Source organism: Podarcis liolepis (genome assembly GCF_965112155.1).
Source record: "Podarcis liolepis genome assembly, chromosome: 1".
Lineage (NCBI taxonomy): Eukaryota > Metazoa > Chordata > Lepidosauria > Squamata > Lacertidae > Podarcis > Podarcis liolepis.
Window position 1 is genome coordinate 43748947 of NC_139554.1, and position 18949 is coordinate 43767895.

The window sequence follows — 18949 nt, forward strand, 5'->3', positions numbered from 1 at the left end:
CATTCCCAACCACGGAATTTTGACCTCAAAATGATGGAGAAACCCAGAAAAACCCATGAAAATCCCCTGAAACCTTGCAAAAGTCAAGCAAGGAGGGAAAAATTTTCTCTTATTCATCTGATCTCTCACCCTTCCTCCCTCCCATCATGGTTTCTAGTGAAACAGCGGCTGTACACCAGCAAAACACAAAAAGTAAGGCTTGTTTAAGGCTGCTTAATTGTTTACAGTACTACATGCAGGTCAGACTATGAGGCTATCTGAAACTGCAGCATGTATAGGGAGGTCTGGGTACTAATTTCTTGTGTTTGTATAAGTGATTTTTTTTGTATAATGAGCATTTGGATAATGGGACCTGTGTGTCCTTTTTCTTCAGCACCATCTTCAGTGTTTCTTCAAAGCTCAAGAGAGGAGAGGACACAGAGGCTGCTTTTCTTTACACACTACCAATGGTCAAGCACAGATCCTGTAACATTAGAGTGCATTCCACATTAGTTCCAGCAGTAAATCCAATGTGTTAGCGTGTCAAGTTTAGTACCCACAAGTAGTCTCACTTCAGGGTCACAGCTTATGAAGTAAGTTTATTTGTCAATAGGGATTACTCCCCAAACCTCCTACTAGCTTCACGGTGAGGAAGAAATGCCAAGACATGACCTTGACACAAAATAAATCCATCACCTCCCTGGAAGTACGGTATTTTCCAATGAGATTTCAGGAACAAATTGAAAATATTCTCCCTTTCTTTCTCAACATTGCAAATGATTCTGTTGAGCTGCAGTATTTTCATAGGTCTGGGTTATGTAAATTCAAATACTTTTGTTACGAAGGGATTTCTCACAGTTACTAGTTCAAGTTGTACTGCTCCATATGTAGCTATTTCCACACAGGTTTTGCAGAAATGAAGCATGAAAATGTGGAGGTGTGTGTGTGTTGGGTGGGGGGCTTCCAGTATGAAATTTAGAAAAACCTATTCATTTGCACTGGGTCATCTCACAATATGGGACAGTGTAGAAATAAACCCGTCCAATTTTGGGAGCTTCTTTTGGGCTCATGCTTGTAATGATCAGAAAGGTAAAGGTAAAGGGACCCCTGACCATTAAGTCCAGTTGTGGACGACTCTGGGGTTGCGGCGCTCATCTCGCTTTATTGGCCGAGGGAGCCGGCGTACAGCTTCCGGGTCATGTGGCCAGCATGACTAAGCCGCTTCTGGCGAACCAGAGCAGCACACGGAAACGCCGTTTACCTTCTCCCCGGAGTGGTACCTATTTATCTACTTGCACTTTGATGTGCTTTCAAACTGCTAGGTTGGCAGGAGTAGGTACCGAACTCACCCCGTTGTGGGGATTTGAACCGCCGACCTTCTGATTGGCAAACCCTAGGCTCTGTGGTTTAGACCACAGCGCCACCCGCGTCCCCAATGTGTTGGCAAATCAGCAGCCACTGGTGAGATGGTTGACTAGGTGGAACTGCTGGCTGTCAAGGCAATGGACTAGAGAAGCTGCACTTATCCATAAATACTGAGAAATGACAGCAGAGGCAAGGGATTCCTGAATCATCAGCACCCTGTAAGCATGTGGTTACCAACCAAAAGGGCCTTCCCACCAACCAGGACTGTTAAAGGTAAGAGTATTTTCTAAACAGGCATGAGTTGTTGAAGGTAGCTATTCCATGCTAAACAGTTAAAAGAAAAAGGCAGTGCAGCTGGAGCATTAGGTGTACTGGTAATTAGCTTGGAAACTGAAACGGAAGTGTGGAATGCCTGCACAAGAGGAGAGAAGAATGAGGGAATGCAACCATGATCAGAATTATTAGGAGCAGGCATGCCTTCTTGGCACACGATAACCTACTCCTAACTTCCTGACTTTGACCTAAAAGAACATCTATAAATAAAAGATCGTAGCCTAAAAAGGTTGCCAACATCCCCAGCAAGCCAACATAGAAATAGGCTCATTTTCCCCAGATCTGCAAAACCAGCAAGCACATGTCAGATCCAATATATGCAAACAGTAACAAAACACATCTGAAACTGTCTGAAACTCTCCAACTGAATTACTTTTTAAATCTGTTTCCCATTTAAACGATGTCTAATATCTTCATCTTCCTGTTTGGATTAATCTGTCACTTTAGTAATAATAAAAACAAAAAAGCATCTTATTTCTGCTGAGGGATGTGGAAGGCATCAGGCTCGGTTCAAAAACAAAAACACCAATAGCCACAAACACTCATGCTGATCCCAGAATACCCAAATAAGAACATGTCAGCCAAAAAAATTATCCGCTGAGATATTCATTCAACACACTTTCAATTAATTAGAATGGAATGCTGAGTAACTTAATGGAAACTTATTGAACTGTTCCTCATGAAATGACATTGATTTGGGTTTCACAGTGATGTCCTGAATGTCACTAAAGTAGATTCACACAATCATTGTAGCATGGTGTGTTTGGCAGTTCTGCAGCACGTTTCAGTAAACAAAATGCTTTACCCTTCTTATTTCATTCATGTGGTAACTTTAATTTCATTTTCCAATGTTCCCTTCCACTTTTCCTCATTTCCTCCCCCCAAATCCAGGCCTAGGCCAAGCATCAGTTGCCAGACTGTCTTGCTTTGTTGTGCCTTAACACTGTAGAGAAAGCCCAAGGATAATTTGTTTACTAGAATTCAGGAGCTTCGGGAGCATATGACTGTAGCAAGATATGGGTAAGTTGCCAAGACTATTTCAGCTTAAAAAGTCAAGAGACCCAAACTTGAGAACCCACAGTAATGTAATTTAGCTCAGTTTTTCCAAAGTGGAAAATGTACCTGAACTGCTCCTTGTGTTGGGCGCCTTCAAATAAATAAATAAATTTACAGCTGAGAGAAGCACAGTGAATATTCTGAACTGAAGGTAATTTGATGAGAGGAAAATAAAATAGGAGATGTCTTTCGTCTGTATTTGGATGTGGCTGCTTCTGTTTAGTTTATGGGACAGATACAGGGCATGCTGAATATGGTCATCATATAATTCAATTTGGGTATCCTTGCAACACTTCTGGAAAAAAAAGGACAAAATATCTGCCTTGTTTGTTTGTTTATGCAAACAGAGAAGTACTTTAAACAGAAATGCAACCAGTGGACTGGCTCTGCTGCCATGCCCTCACTGCACTGCGCTCCCAGTGCCTCAGCTCTCACTTTCAGGAACTGGCTGCAACACTCAGTGAGCAATGCCGCAATGCCTGTACCGCCCCACAAAGTGCTACTGAATACAATATATCTCACAAGTCTGTGGGCAAGTCTGTGACCAGGTGGCCTCTGTGCCTGCTCAGTGTACTGTCTATTGATGGACAACTTCAAAGCTTCTGCTGCTCTCCCTTCTTATAAGTCTTCATGCTTAAACTGGACCTGGACTGCACAGCCCTTCAAACTAGGGGTGGTGATTGTTTTTGCAATAATCGAGTTTGCAAGTGAGCTGAGCACTGTTTGCTCACATGAGTCCATTTGCGAGTTTTGCAATCAGGTTTCATGCACAGGTTAGCAATATTTAGCAGTATGAGTAGCTTTGGTCACAGAGAAATAATGAGTCAAAGGGCAAGTTTATTGAACCAGTCCATTATAATTGCACAACCCATTTCAGTTACTGATCTGTTGTACTGTTGAATATTTATTCCCTTGAACCCTGTTGAATTGAGGTGATAGCAGTAGCCATTAGCAGATGAACCTCACCCCAACTCAGAATCAATTATTTTGGCTTTTATGCCTGGCATCCCAGGGATAGCATTCTCACAGGAGTAACCTGGTCAGTGTTTATTTACAAGCCTTCATGTCTGTACTGGCCGAGGCTGATGGGAGTTGTAGTCTGGAGGGCATTAGGTTAGCGAAGGCTGTATTAGAATTGTAGCATTCAAAAGGTTCTCATAAGTCATCTACTCCACCCCACTCCTGCCAATCAATTCCTGAGACCTGGCTATCCAGCCTCAGGGTAAAACCTCTAATAAAGGAGACTCCATAATCTTCTTAAGCAATCTATTCCAATGTTGAACAGCTCATACTGTTAGGAAGTTCTTCCCGATGCTCCTAAAACTGAAGCTCTTGCATAGGCCTTTAAAACACCCATGGCTAAAGAAGCCAATCACAAGCATCTTTTACCCATTATGATTGTTTCTTGCCAATTCCTTTGGCTGTAGATGTTTCCACAGTACAGAACAAGTGGATTCCAAGCCTCCTTCTTCCACAGTGAACGAGACACTAAATTGCTTGGCAGGTTTCTAAAACTTTGGAGGCTATTCAATGTGGATTCCACATAGTGCTTTGTCGAATCTGAGTCAGCTACATTGCAAAGTCACATGGATTCACCATGAATCAATAAGGGAACAAGGCACATAATTCTAATAAACAAGTTATGCATAGAGGGGAGGTGCCCCATTGAACAATTTGTCCCCATATTTATTGCTGTTTGCTGATCAGTCCATAACTAAAACATTTTATTGCTCAGCAATAAAACACTATTCTGCAAAACAAGAACATCTCACTCTTGGAAGCATGGAGAACATTTTGAGTATAGCAACAACAACAACAACAACTACCCTCCTCCTGGCAAATTTCTCCCCCATGCTTTTTAACATCTATATGAAGCCACTGGGAGAGGTCATCGGGGGATTTGGGCTGGGTGTTCATCAGTATGCGGATGATACCCAGCTCTACCTCTCTTTTAAATCAGAACCAGTGAAGGAAGTGAAGGTCCTGTGTGGGTGTCTGGAGGTGGTTGGAGGATGGATGGTGGTTAACAGATTGAGGTTGAATCCTGACAAGACCGAAGTACTGTTTTGGGAAGACAGGGGGTGGGCGGGTATGAGGACTCCATGGTCGTGAATGGGGTAACTGCGCCCCTGAAGGACCAGGTGCACAGCCTGGGACTCAGTTTTGGACTCAATTCTGTGTCCAGGGCAGCTGTCTACCAGCTCCATCTGGTACGCAGGCTGAGACCCTACCTGCCCGTGGACTGTCTTGCCAGAGTGGTGCATGCTCTAGTTAACTCCCTTTTGGACTACTGCAATGTGCTCTTTGAAGGTGACTCGGAAATTGCAATTAATCCAGAATGCGGCAGCTAGACTGGTGACTGGGAGTGGCTGCTGAGACCATATAACACCGGTCCTGAAAGATCTACGTTGGCTCCCGGTATGTTTCCGAGCACAATTCAAAGTGTTGGTGTTGACCTTTAAAGCCCTAAATGGCCTCAGTCCTGTATACCTGAAGCAGCGGCTCCACCCCCATCATTCAGCCCGGACACTGAGGTCCAGTGCCGAGGGCCTTCTGGCGGTTCCCTCACTGCGAGAAGTGAGGTTACAGGGAACCAGGCCTTCTTGGTGGTGGCACCCACCCTGTGGAACGCCCTCCCATCAGATGTCAAGTAAATAAACAACTACCTGACTTATAGAAGACATCTGAAGGCAGCCCTGTTTAGGGACATTTTTAATGTTTGAAGTTTTATTCTGCTTAATATTTTATTGGGAGCTGCCCAGAGTGGCTGGGGAAACCCAGCCAGATGGGCGGGCTATAAATAATAAATTATTATTTTTATTATGAATAATAACATTTGCTTGACAAAATGTCATCTAGTAATCTCCCAGCAAACAAATCAGGATGAATGCTCAATAAACAGCTCCCCTGGAAGCCTCCTATATTGCCACTTTGAATATCAACTGAAAAATAGACACAGTTTTTCAGACTCTTAATCTTAGGGTCATGGGTTTGAGCCCCACCTTGGGCAAAAATAAAAATAAAAATTCACGCATTGCAGGGGGTTGGACTAGATAACTCATGTGGTCCCTTCCAACTCTACAATTTTATTATTATATTATTCACTCTTTCCAGGTGGATGCTGCATAAATATGTTATTTCCCCAAGAATATTTTTAAAAAGAAGACAATGTCAAGATATGCCTGTGCTTAGTGTGATTTTGAATATTTGGATCTCATTTATGTCCACAATCCTATTAAATATGCAAATCACAGTATTACTTATTCACACATAAAAATAGCTGTAAAATCAGTGTCCATAATGTGCTTTTCATAATCCTGACAAACAAATAATTGATTCCTTCCCGTTACAGCTCCCCTGTATATTTTGCAGTGGCTTGGTACTCTCTTAGCCACCCCCTAATGTCATAATAATCATTCAGCTCATATACCCTCCCCATGCAGCGTCAACAAAGGTCTCACTCTTACTGAGCAGCAGCAAGCGAATTACCATTCTCTTCCTTCTGATCCTGGTAACTGCCTATTTGCCAGACAACGCTAGCTTTTCATCATGCAGGGAACAAAACAAGAAAATTTGCTTCGGGGGATTTCTGAGGGATAGAACATGCTGTAGAGGCTAATTATCTGGTGTGTGGAAATGGGAGTTACTGGAATTATCAGATGAGGGATTCCCTCTGCACGGACAGGGAAGACTTAGGCAGAAGCAGTAACAACAAAGAGAGGAAACATCCCAAAGGTGTGAGAAAATATCCCTAAATATCGCCCTTTGATCTCCGACACAAATATTTGGTGTACACTTCTGGGTTTGCCGCGTCTGTAACCCGAAAGTTACGTATCCAGAGCAGTGCGTAACTAGAGGGTCCACTGTAATAATAATAGAGCCTGATTCCTGTTTGAGTACAAGGCTGTAGCTATGGGAAAAGAAAGACCCTCGTGGGGTGTTCATTTTGTGAGCCCCTCCATCACAGGCTTAGGTTGTATAAATGTGTAAGTAAAGCATATATCATAAAGACGCCACAGTCTCCGCTATCCTACATTCCAAAAGAAACACTGGGTAAGTGCTTCGAATCCCAGAATCTCACACCGCTCAGAGATTGGGGTGGTGTACCACAACATTGTGATGACACACTTTTAAAAACAACTCACATCAGATCACAACTTGCAATTGTTTGCATGCCCACACTTCACAGTTGTTAAAGTTAACAACGTGAAGCGTTTTAAAAATAATAAAAAATGAACCAAAACTAATTTGAACTCATTCAGGAAATGCAATTCAAAATAGTTTTAGGCTGTTTTTCTTGGCAGATACCCCTCCAAATCGACTTACAGTAGAAAATAAAAAAGAAAGGAACAAAAACATAAGTTTAAAACAACCAAGCAACACCCTTCATAAAATAAAGCTCAGCTTTCAATTTGCTACTTAGATGGAGCAATCTCATTGCAGTTCCCCTGCATTGCAAACGGTTCGGCTAAATGACCCTTTTGGGTCCCTTCCAACTCTACAGTTCCACGAGTCTACGATTCGTGCCAGGAGGAGTGGCTGCTGTGATTTGTTTCGGGAGGTCTCCTCCCTTCTGCAAGCCACCTGCCAATTCCTGAGACATTCACCCCTTGCTGCTGGAACTCAAATCAGTATGAGCCGTGAGGTGACCTGGCCCATCAAATGTCCCACTGCATAAAAACCAAGCAAGCAGAAAGTATTAGCCCAACTCTACAGATTTAATCTTGGAATGGTTCCTGCCTGCTTTCTTTCACTATCCTAATTTCCTATTCTTTTAAAATCCCAAGATGATGATATGTAATTTCCCGTGAGAGTACTCCACCCATTCATTCTCCTGAACAAACCTTAAAAAACAAATTTGTTTCAACCTGCATTTAAAGTGTTGCAAAGTGTTCGGCTTTAAACTGCTGTTCTGCTTTCTGTAAACTGGGCTGATTTTAATTTAAAAAAACAACTTTGTAGTGTTAATTGTCATTTGCAAGCTGACCTGGGAGGCTCTTGCCCTTAAACAGATGTGGGCAACCTTTGGCCCACCAGATGTTGCTGAACTACAACTCTCAGCAGGGCCAACAAGCATAGCCAATGGCAAGGGGTGATTGGAAGTTGTAGTTAAACCACATCTAGAGGGCAAAAGGTCCCTCAAACCTGCCCTAAAAGGGGTGTATCTGTATGCATACACACACACACACACACACACACACACACACACACACACATACATATAATGTCATTGGAATTCTGAGCTTTTTCTTTCTCTGACTCTGTTTTTATTCTTGGCTTTATTAATATCCATGATTCTTTTCTTTTTTTAAAAAAAATACTTGTACTGTAGTTTTTATTCTTGGTTTGAGTGATATTGATTTTTTATACTTATAGGGAGGGATTCAATGTCAAGCTCTTCTTGATTGTTCCATCAGCACACATTTCTGCTTAATAAGTTAATGATACAGTGGTACCTCAGGTTAAGAAGTTAATTCGTTCCGGAGGTCCGTTCTTAACCTGAAACTGCTCTTAACCTGAAGCACCACTTTAGCTAATGGGGCCTCCCACTGCTGCCGCGCCGCCGCTGCACAATTTCTGTTCTCATCCTGAAGCAAAGTTCTTAACCCGAGGTACTGTTTCTGGGTTAGCAGAGTCTGCAACCTGAAGCATCTGTAACCCGAGTTACCACTGTAATTTTATCGTTTGTAGCCTACCCATCTGACTGGGTTGCCCCAGCCACTAAAAAAACCCCTACCCTATAAAAGCTGCCAGTAATGGAACAATGCTTCCAGATGGAACAATCCCTCCTCTACTTCTTCCCACATGCTGTTTTGGGGGTTCTCCAGACCCGCCAGGGTGGATTTGGGGGAAACACTTGGTGTGCAAGAGGAGATAAGAAAAGGTGGGAAAGCCCCATTACACTAGTGGCAGTCCTTGCACTAGCTTCTGCTAAAGCACCCGGTTAATTGAATCCTGGCCGTAGTTTTTATTTTCTAAGCTGCTTTGGGTAAGCTTTGCCCAGAAAAGCAGCAAAGACATATTTTAGAATAAAATGCAAATAGAAGCTTAAGTACCTTAAACAAAAACAAAAAATAGTATTTCAGTGCCACAAGCATAACAACAACAATTTATTATTTATACCCCGCCCATCTGGCTGGGTTTCCCCAGCCACCCTGGGCAGCTTCCAACAAAATATTAAAAATACAATAAAACACCAGACATTAAAAACTTCCCTAAATACACACATTCTTCCCCTACACCCTGCTGCTGTGGACCTGTTATGTTTCCAAAGGAGAGAGGAATTAGAACTGGGGGAGGCTTCTGGAAGACTTAGCTGTTGTCTACAACCAATTTCTATTTTATGTAGCACTTTTTAATTTGCAAACTGCTCTGTGGTAATTTACGGTGCTTGCCCTTCCACCCTAGTTCCCAGAGGCATTCTTTCCAAGAACACTGAGAGCAGAGGTGGCAAGGCTTTTCGGTTGTGGAATTCAAAAGTCGGCTGCAGGGTAGCAGCGCCACCTCATACGTTATGGTAATGTGATGCAATATTTGGAGACTGTTTTTGCTGCACCCCAGAAACCTATAAATTTGTCTAGGCCAAATGTGTGTGTAAAGGGGGAGGGGGAACCAGATTTTATTTTTTTTAAGTGTAATTTGACTCTGAACAGGCTACCTGAAGCAGCTCAAAAGGCACCTGCGCTCCTCCTGAACATTGCCCACTTCTCCTTTTTCACTTGTTACGCTGCACCATTGGAGACCAGCCGGCCATAATTTGTAATTAGGGAGGATAGACCAGAAGATTGGAGTAGTATTGCAAGACAGGGCCCACAGCTGTCTTTTTTCATTGATTTTGACTGAGATGATGTGATGGGCAAGCAGCCACTGTACTGATTTCTCCCAGGACCATCTTTCAGACTTGGAATGGGAAGTGCCAGTCATTTTAGGATTGAATTGGGAATTCCCAGATGTGTGCTATTGTGCAATTCCTGGTGGACACTTTTTTAAAAAAAGATGGATGCGCTGCTCAGCTGATTCCTGAGGGCATGCCCACTCTGTGCTAAATTAACGTGTTCAAGTCAACGAACCAGAATTCAAGGACAATGACAAAAGCGACCATCTACAGATATGGATAAGAGCAAGCAGATTTGATCCTGAATTGCAAATATGCATCTGGGTGGACCAATAAGAGCAAATTCGAATAGGAAAAACGCACATGGATTTCATGAAGTGAGATCCAGCTGAAATGTGATCAAACCCTTAGTTGGCCTATGGTGGGAGGGAGTGGGTTTCCCCCAGTGTATAGCTAACTTACTCAGGAGTAGGGGAAACTTCCAAGTTCCCTGCCTACTGACAGTCAAGTCTCAGCCTAGTATTCACTCTTTACTTCTCCATAGTGGCACAGAGATTGCAATTTTCACACATTTTAAACTCTAGAGATGAGACTGATGTAGTCAGATAATGTTTGAAGGAAAAGGCTATCAGCACTGGAAACCCCCTGGGAAGATGAAAATTAGGAAGGATGCATCTAATTCTTTCCAGTCAGATGCACTTGTGGATGAGTATGTGAAGAGAGGGATATCATGACATTATGTCTAGTTATTCCAATAAAATATATGGGGTTCTGAAAGCAAGGGAAGTAAACCAGTGGCCCATTTAGATGTTGTTGGGCTATTATCCATGTTAGGTGGGGCAGATGAAGTCCAACAGCATTTAAGGGTGGCACAGTTTCCTCTAAACCTGTCTTAAAGCAACAGGCTGCTTGTGTGCAGGCCTACATTACAAATTCTGCCCAGAGAAAAGTGCCCCCTAGCAATGATGCTGTCTTGAGATCCTCCTAGGACAGTGTTTCCCAACCGGTGTTCCGCGGCACACTAGTGTGCCGTGAGACACCGGCTGGTGTGCCGTGGGAGGAAGGCGGGCGAGTCGGGCGGTGAGAGGCGGCGGCGGCGGCGAGGATCCGCGTCGAGCCGGGGGCGGCTCCGCGGTGGTGGTGCCGAGCGGCGGGGCAGCGCGCGCAAAAGGGAGGAGCGCGAGACAGCGGAGGAGGAGGAGGCCGGCATGTCCGGGCAGCAGCAGCAACAACAGCAGCAGCAACTCCCGCCGCCGCCCCCTCCTCCGCCCGCTATCGCCGCCGCCGCCTCAGCTGCCCTCGCTCTGCTGCCTCCTCCCACCCCGGCAAGGGGGAGGGAAAAAACTTTCGCTTTTGTGCGTCCCTCCCGGCGTGACGCTGCGCGCTGACGTCACGGGGCGGGGCTTTAATGGTGGTGTGCCGCGAGATTTTTTTCCGGCTAACAGGTGTGCCGTTGCCCAAAAACGTTTGGGAAACACTGTCCTAGGAGAACAAGTCCCACAACCTTGGTGCCACTGCTGAGTAGGCCATGTAGGTAAATACCATGGGATAACCAGTCAACATGCTTAAATCTAATTAATGCATGAAGGGGTTAATACCATAGAATAGGCTGTCCTGCCAAGCTTAGCTATGTCCACTTCCCTTCGCCTTGGGGGGAACTAGGTAATCAAGGCTTTGTTCCCCTTTATGGCCAATGGCCATAGCAACATAAAACAAGCAATATATACAATTAAAAAGACAACAATGGGTTCCCCTTTCAGTATACTTGAGAATCCAGCAAGTGAAAAGGTTTGAGCTGGTTGCTCTAGCTCAGATGCATGACTCTTACAAGCCACTCAAGTTTCTATACTAATAATTTACGAACTTTCACCACTTTGTAACTCAACCCAATAGCATATATTTCCACACTTTACTTTGCTGCATGTTTTGTGACATCATCGTTTAATTTGTATACTGCCCTTCATAGGGGTGGTTCCCAAGATAAAAACACAAAATACAGAATAAAAACAAAAGCAAAACAAAACAATACTCCCCCCTTGCTGGGATTCTCTCATCAAAGAGTATTTGCCCCAAACTTTGATCTTGGCATCAATGAATTATCCTTTCTATATACCTATTTTTCCATTGAACCACAAATACTCACCAAATGGTACTTATTTTATTTGTTTATTTCAAAGATTTACAGCCCAGCCCTCACTTATGCTAATACCTGGGCAAGGTACAACATAAAATTATAAAAAGCATTTTTTAAAAAAAGTCTTTAAAAACTGACAACAGTAACTAAAAACAGTCAAGCCTAACAGGAGGCTTATTTTTTTAATTTTATTTTTTAAGCCTGAAAAAATAGGTGTGCTTATTCTAACTTGGCACCAAAATGACAACAATGCTGACATCTGACTCTCTTGTAATGGCAAACAAGGTATTCCTCAAATTGGGTGTCACCACAAAGAAATTCATTCATTAATTTGTTTACAGATATTTGTTTTATATAAAGTATTTATAAGCTGCCTTTAAAGCAGACCTCAAAAAGTGATTTACAAACGATTGTTACAACTATATGTCTCAGTAAGAAAACCATTATAGTGGTACCTTGGTTGTCAAATGGCTTGGCTCCCGAACAAATTGGCTCCTGAACGCCGCAAACCTGGAAGTGAGTGTTCTGGTTTGCGAATGTTTTTCGGAAGCCGAACGTCTGACGCAGCTTCCGTGGATTCAATGCTGGAAGCTTCTGCAGCCAATTGGAAGCCACGCTTTGGTTTTTTAATGGTTCCGGGGGTCAAACGGACTCCTGGAACGGATTAAGTTCGACAACCAAGGTACCACTGTACTTTAAAACAGAAAAGGTAACTGTTGGTTTAGAAGAAGCTGTATATGGTTCTTCTCAGGACAAGAAGGTTCTTCAGAGGCCTCTGTACCAGAGGACTTCCTAAGTTGATATTTTTAACCTCACTTCCTTACAAAACAGCTGTGAGTCAGTAGTGTAATAGCATTATCGTATTTACATACTGTGTACTGACAAAACAGAAGGGCATAGTTCAAGTAAGAAAGCCAGACTGTTAAAGAGGAATTTCTCTCTCTCAGTAAGTCAGCTGGTTACACTCACAATCAACTATTTCTGTATTTTTACCAAACGTGCTTCAATTAATTTTTTCAGAGATTTCAGTTTGAAGTAGTCGGTCTTTTGAACTCACAGTTGTTTACACTATGTGCTCCCTGCGTGAGTTAAACTAAGTATGTAACAAGAGGATTCTATATCAAGAAATATAAAAGCAACTTTCAAATATGAAGCACCCGTATGCTCAGCTTTCTATGTTTACAAAGTTGTGCAGGTATCTCACGAACATGGGATGTTGTGCCTCTGACTAAAACGCCTTCCCAGCGCCTCTCTCCTTACCTCCTTCTGTTGCTCTCTTCAGTCTTCAAGAAGTTTCAACCACCTCTAGAACTCCACTGGCTGACTGGGCAAGAGGTGACACCTGCAGAGAAATAACTGGGATTTAAAGGCACCCTGAGACCCTAAAACATTAAGCCAAATCGATCTTAGGTTGCCCCTTCACTCTTACACATACACATTACACTGGGTATAAAAGAACAGACATATAAAAGTGGCCTGAAAATAAACTAGATTTCCAGAAGGAAAAAGTGATAAACCAACCTTGTTTATCTATCTTAATAAGCTCAGGGATAATTCTAGATTCTTGGACACCAGCATTATAATAACAAATATTTTACAGTTAAAATCTTTTGTTATGAGTGGGGGGGTTAGAGTTAGAAAGATAAAAAAGAGTTGAACGCTGAGACCATACACACACACACACACACACACACACACACACACAAACACAAACACACAGAGAGAGAGAGAGACCCTCTGGGGGGGTTAATGCTGCAAACCCCTCCATCATAGGATCAGGTTGCATATTATGTATAAATACACCATATATCATAAATACACCACAGTTTCCACTGTCCCTCATTCCAAAGGAGACACAAACCCTGGGTAATAATAATTTATTGTCTGTACCCCGCCCATCTGGCTGGCTTTCCCCGGCCACTCTGGGCAGCTTCCAACAAAGATTAAAAATACTGCACATTTAAAAAAGTGCCTAGAACCCCAGAATCTCACACTGCTCAGTGATTGGGGTGGTGTGCAACCACATATTGTTGTACTTGTGCAACTGCCTCTTCTCTTTCAGCTCCTCCCCTCTTCACATTTATTTATTTGTTTGGTGCATTTGGTATTACAGTTTTATTACCAGCAACCAGTCTTCTTCCACATATGAGTCCCTCACCTACACATTTTAGCCTCACAACAACCCTGCTGAGGAGGTTAGGCTAAGAGAGAGAGAGAGACTGACCCAAGGCCACTCAGTGCAAATTTGAACCTGATTTTTGCCCACAACTAGGCAGACATTCCAACCACTACACAACACTGGCGATTACCTACCCTTGCTGGAAATTTGGTCCTCTTCCTGAAGGGCCTCTTTCCAACCTGGCAACAGAGGACTTTGAATTTCCCAATGCGGTCAGGAACCAAGACAGCTGTGGCACCTTCTCCTTGGTCCTCTCATTTGCATCCTTCCCTCCACCTGCTGTGCAGCACACCTGGAGTCCTGATTGCCAGATCAAGAGGAGCTGCAGTGACCTTGCCTCCCACTACATTATAAAATAAATATCAGCTGGCAGGCCAAATGCAGCCTTCTAGGCCTCACTGTTTCCCCCTCAGGTCCTCCCTATGCCACACACTTTTTACCTCATATTTGCAGTGCTTTGCACTCTACAGTGGTACCTCGGGTTAAGAACTTAATTCGTTCTGGAGGTCCGTTCTTAACCTGAAACTGTTCTTAACCTGAGGCACCACTTTAGCTAATGGGGCCTCCTGCTGCCGCCGCTTGATTTCTGTTCTCATCCTGAAGCAAAGTTCTTAACCCGAGGTACTATTTCTGGGTTAGTGGAGTCTGTAACCTGAAGCGTCTGTAACCTGAGGTACCACTGTACTTGAGTGCTTTTGCTTGGCTGGATTAGGAACCTGCCTTATACCGAGCACGGCCCAGCTAGCAGCTAACAAAGTTTATTAATAACTTTACCATGGAAGCTTGTAAGGCAGTTTTAACACAAAGATGCCTCTCTGTCAAAATCGCCTGCCACTTGGAGCACAAGTAACATGCAAGCTGTGGAGGGAAAGCAAGGAGGGGAAAGCTGGATGGGCACACATAAGAACTCCTCCCTAATGGCCCATTGTGCAGCTGGCCCATGTGAGCTGAACCCTGTGGGGATCCTCTGTGGACGGGCCCTTTGTCCAGAGTGCGAGTGGCCCCATGGTTTTACTCTGACACCAATGGCAGGTCAAGCCCTTCTCTCAGCTGCAGCCATGCAAGCCCCACTGCATCTATAAACAAGAGCAAGATTTGGCAGGATAGCCACGGTTTGAAAGCTGGGCTGGGAGTTCGTTGTGTTCCGAGCGCAGGCCAAGTGGAGTTTCAGCTGTGTTTTATGCTGCAGCAGGAGAGCAGCAGGAGGAGCGGCAAGAGAAAACATTAATTCTGAAGATGCTTTTTCACACTAGCCTGGTTGCTAATGATTAAGGTGTGGCAGCAGATAGTGCCCCCTGCTGGGCCAGCATGGGAGCACAGCCAAATGCAGTCATCAAGTCGCTAGGAAGTGCCTCCTTCTTGACCCAGGCAGATGAAAGCCACACGCTGCACTAGCTACAGTTTTGTAATTATAAATCAGCATGGGGGATGCAATTACCAAAGGAAACAAGGCTGGGCTATTTTCTAGCACCAAGTTACCAGTGAATGCAACCAGCCTCTTTAAGAGGTATGATTGATCGTGTGTGTGTGTGTGTGTGTGTGTGTGTGTGTGTGTGTGTGTCTCACATAGGCTGTAACCTTCATCTTGTCTGCATAGCAAGACCAAGCTGCTATGCTGAGTTCTTGTTAGCCAATAAACATAACTGTTGAAGTATTCCAGATTCCTGCTGCTTCTTGGTTTTAAACCACCACTGCCCTGCAGGATATCTTCAGGAGAAGAAAAGGCCAAAGGGTACACAAAGCTGGAGTGGAATCCCGAAGGCAGTTGGGTGGCGCCTTGTGCGTCTCCTTCCGGCAACTCATACGGCCAAGCTGGTGTCAACCGTATTGCTCTATTTTCCTTTGGATCACATCAACAAAGCCAAAAGAGGGGTCTTGTTGTCTGGGCAGCCCAGGACCTCCATATACTCCATGCCTAGGCTTGTGCCCCAGGGAGGTCACTTTGCTGCTGCTGACATCACAGTTTGGCTTCACCCCTGGAGGTGCACTCCACTGTCTCTTGACACAGATGGATGATGACGACAACAACAACCTGGTATTAAGGCTGACCCTTTGCAAGATTTCCTCACACAGTGAGCACTCTCTCCAAACCTATGGGATACTACAGAGTTTAACTCTAAAGTAGCTAGACTTAGGCCAGGGTGGAAGAACCTGTGGCTCTCCAGACGTTACTGGTCCACAGCTCTCACCTTCATAGGAAACATGTGCATGGGGGAGTATTGCCAAGTGGTGTGGCTTTTCACATCCCAAGACCGCTACATTTCATGCAATTTCCCCTTCTATGGAACTGTTAAATGACAGCCAGGTCCCCTGAAGGGTCTGCATGGTGTATTGAGCCTCAAGCTTTAAACTCAACTCCAGGTGTTGCTTTTAATAAAGCTCAAGTCATAGAACTAGAAAGTAGAAGAGAGTAGCCTAAGGGTCCTTGAGGTTTGTGGGCTTTACAGGGGAACTGAAATATCCAGACATGGCTTTCGATAGACAAAATCAGTTTTCAAAAAAACATATGCAAGGGAATAATAGAACACACACACCCCAAGTCTCTTTCCACCAGTTTTGCCCACTGCAGAAAACAGAAGACTAATATCAAGAACATCAGGCTGCATACACCAGAGATAAGCCCCAGAGAATCAATACTTTCAGGAACTATATTTTCAGCTATTGTTAAATGGCTTAACAGCAGATTTTATTTTTATCTGCAGCTCAACGCCCAATCTCACCTTCTCCCTCTGATAGTACCTAACATTCTTTTCTTGTTTTCATCTGTTTCCAAACAACGTAACACCAGTCACGTCAGTTGCACTATTTCTGTTTTAAACCTGTGTAGGTAGAAGATTATTGGGGCTCAATATAGCAGCACAAGATTGAAGGGCGAAAGGAATCAGGATCACTTATCTGGAATCATAGTTAATGGCACGTAGGAAGAACACAACCCTCACACAGCATGGACCATGTTCAATACAGAAGGCCTTGTATGCAAGCCCACCTCCTATTCACTCAGCCTGCTATCTCCTGCTGGCAATCAAATAGCTTCCCTCCCGTTCTTTAGAGCAAAAGCAATGCTAAGAAAATACTTGATGCATTATCTTCTCTAATCCTTTTCAATAGAAGGCAAACGGAGGACCAAACAGCAACAGTGTTATGAGCTTAAAATGGTATGCACTTGTTTCAAATGGACAGTGCAAGAAATGTGAACATCTTTTTTAAAAAAACAAATCTGAGATTTAGAGTACTTTTCTCTCAAGGAGCATATGGCAATTGGTGCTATTTTTCTAGAAAAAGAGGTGCCAGAGTTCATCATAAATGCTTCCCTTGTTCTCTTTTAATAGCAATGGCGCCTACCTGAGAGGTGCAGTTCTAGCTGAAGAAAAGCCCTGGGGGTGAGTGAAAATGAAACGGGGGGGGGGGGTGAAACTGGGTCACATCAGCATCATACCAGCTCTTATACTACTTCATAGAGTCATGGAGAATCTTAGGAACTGTAGTGTAAGAGTTCCGGGAATCGTAGGTCTATGAGATCAGTATCCTTGGCAAACCAGGATTACATTGGGAGAAGCCATGACTGTTAAAATAGAATAAGACTGCTTTTAATGACCTTAGTGAATCCTTAAAAGAATGCTACTGCTCCCCTTCAGTCCTTCACACCATTCCCTAATATTAATGGATTAAGTCAGGCTTCCTCAACCTCAGCCCTCCAGATGTTTTCGGTCTACAAATTCCATGATCCCTAGCTAGTAGTACCAGTGGTCAGGGATGATGGGAATTATAGTCTCAAAACATCTGGAGGGCTGAGGTTGAGGAAGCCTGGATTAAGTATTTCAATGGCCAGTTAGAAGTTGTGCCACTGGTGGAAGTTAACATTAGAATGAGTTGGGAAGCTTGCTTGTCTTCGCCAGGATAATTTATGAAAACCATAGTGAAAGTTGAAAATTAGAAGTAGGAATTTTTTCAGGCACAGGTTCTTGTTTGGACAAGGAAAAGTCTATTGAGATCAGGTTGCATTTCCCCTGAAGGAAGAAGTCTGCAGCTTGGAGGTCCTCTTGATGTATATTTGTCTTTCCAAAACTTTAATATTTCTAGGCGTTGTGAATTACAACTTCCATCATTCCTGACTATTGGTCTTGCTGGCTAGATCTGAGAGGTTGTAGCTCCTAACATCTGGAGGGAACCATGTTGGCTAGCCCTAGCCCAGCCTATGCTCCCAACCACTTTCAGAAGTCTTTGTTTTTCTTTCTGATGTAGGCCAAATATTCTTGTCCTGCGCTTTGTGTACAGTATTTGCAATCTTTGCGCTCAAGACAGGAAATCCTCATAGGCATGTGTCCCAGCTTGCTGTTTGAAATAGCAGCTTGTGATGCTTACTTGTGAGCAAAGCCTCATGTGGATGGCTAACCAATTAGGTCGTTGATGATTGGTATTAAAAGATCCCGGCAGCTTCAACCAGTTAAAATTCTGGCATTTGCAACATGGCGAGCTGTCTAGTTGGAGCTAGAAAAAGGCACTTCTGGCCACACACCCACCTGACACTCCAGGAGCAAGACTGCGTTCAAGAGAATATCCAAGCTGTAAACCTTCTCCTTGAGGGGAATGTGACCTGATGTTGATAAGAGTAAGCCATTCACCAATTCCTCAGTATAAGAGCTCATCTACCATCATCACATCTGTTGTCTCTGACCTGAGCTTCCGTTTATTGATTCTTATCAGCTTGCCACTGGTTCTAGGCTGCTTCTTGGGGATTGGAGGAGAATGATAGGCTTGTCACCGTCAATTTACTCCAAAGCCACTGATGTCCTCCACCAACAGTGATGTACCAGAGTGGTTAACCTACAAATATTGTTGGACTACCATGCCCATCAGCCTCAACCAACATGGTCAGGGATGTTTTTGGTTGTATTCTAAGAACATCTGGAGGCTACTGCTTAGCCACCCTGTTGTAAATGTTAAAACGCACATGGGACAAGAGAAGTTAGTAGCTCCCAGATACCTCACAAGAAAGTTTCCATGGGATACAGATGAGCTCCACCCCTTCACCCTGTGAGAAGTGAAATCACTGAAAACAGTGGCACTT

The 18949-nt window shown here is 43.8% G+C and overlaps 2 protein-coding genes across 2 annotated transcripts in view; both read right to left on the minus strand.

The window, feature by feature from the left end:
- LTK (leukocyte receptor tyrosine kinase) overlaps window positions 1–12983 on the minus strand; it is a 117922-nt gene extending 104939 nt beyond the window's left edge. Inside the window, exon 1 of the mRNA XM_083506183.1 lies at window positions 12963–12983. The gene's annotated coding sequence lies outside the window, so the exon portion shown is untranslated. The remainder of the gene's footprint in view (window positions 1–12962) is intronic.
- Window positions 1–18949, minus strand: part of RPAP1 (RNA polymerase II associated protein 1) — a 174485-nt gene that overhangs the window by 72761 nt on the left and 82775 nt on the right. The window lies entirely within an intron of this gene.